This window comes from Pteropus alecto, unplaced genomic scaffold (assembly GCF_000325575.1).
Source record: "Pteropus alecto unplaced genomic scaffold, ASM32557v1 scaffold7, whole genome shotgun sequence".
Taxonomy (NCBI): Eukaryota; Metazoa; Chordata; class Mammalia; order Chiroptera; family Pteropodidae; genus Pteropus; species Pteropus alecto.
In genome coordinates, this window is record NW_006494614.1 from 27,393,843 (window position 1) to 27,395,784 (window position 1,942).

The following is a 1,942-nucleotide window of genomic DNA, read 5'->3' on the forward strand; positions in this document are numbered from 1 at the left end:
GGAATTCATTTCAGCCTTGTCCACTTCTTTGGAGTCAGTGGAGTCCCCCCTTGCTCCATCTTATAAACCCGAGATGGAAGCTCAACTGTGGTTTTGTTTCCTGTTTGAAATATTTTGACCTCTCTGTCTTGAAAGAAAGACCAGGAACCAGAAGAGCAGACTGATTGATGAGTTAACTCCTGGCTTTCTGAAACAGTGGAATTAAATTGGTTGAAATGCTAAGGGTTTGGAAAAAAAACTGACAGATTTCAGTACCTCTGGCATGTTGTCCCAGGAAACAAGGACTCCTGATAACTTTTGAAGTTTTAAAACACATTGAAAATGAAATGATGTAAGATAAATTTGAATTTGCTTATAAAAATAAAATAAACAATTACATAGCAAAAAAAAGTTAAATAATAAATATAAATAGTGCTGATCAGTTTGAAATCTAGAATACATAGAAAATTATGTAGTTGCATTCTACATAATGGGAACACCAAAATTTAGAGTTAGATTAGGATTAGGGTGATCAAAAAGACAGATGATTAAGGAGTTACCAAACAGGAGGGCAATCTACTAGAATAAGGAAGTCATCAAAAGGTCAAAAAAGGAGAGAGATTCAAAAATCATGACATTTCAATTGCATAAAACACAAAGATCAGAAAAATAAGAGTTTAGAAAAAAAAACATTGGATTTTGGCATTAAAAAAAAGAGCCACTACTAGAATATCAGGAGGTGAGGTGAAAGAAACTGAGACAGTGTTAATCAGAAAGGAAAGAACTAGGGCAGTCGTTAAAAGCAGAAGGATAATCAATGGATTTTTCAAATTTTAGAATGAGTGTTCTAGTTCCTGAAAGCGGAAGGGAAAGGGCTAATAATAAAGATTTAGTTTTTGTTTGTTTGTTTGTTTTTAAAAAGGTAGTATTGGAGAATTGAGATTCTGAAGAAGTATGTAAGGAAGAACTGAATTGAGAATAGAAGAAAAAGCCTCATAGCAGAAAATGAAATAGAGGAAATACATGAATGATATTTAAGATTGCATGGTCATTGATTTCAAACACATGAATATACATTATCTGAAAATCTGAGGATTGTATATTCAGTTATAATATGAGAAATCAAGTTCATGGTTAGATACAACTATGACAAATATTTCGGCTTAATCAATTCTCAATCTCTATAGTAGAGGAAAATATTAAGAAAGATGAAAGAGAAGGAAAGAGAATTTCAAGAAATGACCACAATAATATCACAGTTTTTAGCTTCTTTCTAAAATATAAACTTTATGTTATTTATATATCACATTTATTACTAGAAAAAAATATGTATTTATAGGATGATGGAATTACTCTTCAACTGCTGAATCTGTCGATCTCATTTACAAATTAAAAATTTTAAGAAACATGACCTTAGGGAATAACTTTTAAAGTGATAATTGGTACAGCAGTTGTTAAGCAGAATTTGATTTTCTTAGTATTTTCATGATTTGCTAGATTATCATTTTTAGATAGTAAAAATATTCCCTCAGTGCTGAAATGTCAATGGAAAATATATTACAATGAAGGAGCAATAAGTTAGCAGAAGAAAATGAAGCAAACTAGTCATTTCCTTACAAGAGGACACTACTGTGTATTGATCAATTTAATCATTTGTTCATCTATTCAAAGATTTATTGAATGCCTAATATGAGGAGTTACAGTGCAATAGGCACCTAAGAAGATAAACAGACTTGTTCTCTGATTGTGATGAAATTTTTACATGTTTATTCCTACTTTTCTTCTCCTTTTAACCTGTAAGATGGTCGCAAATATAAAATCTCAATTAAATTAACAATATCACATTCGAAAGTTCATAAAATTTCAATAAACACCTCATTGAGAGAAATTAACTATAAATACAAATGTAACCTAAAATACTATCACACACCATAATCACTGATTTTAGGCTTCTTTTATTTTG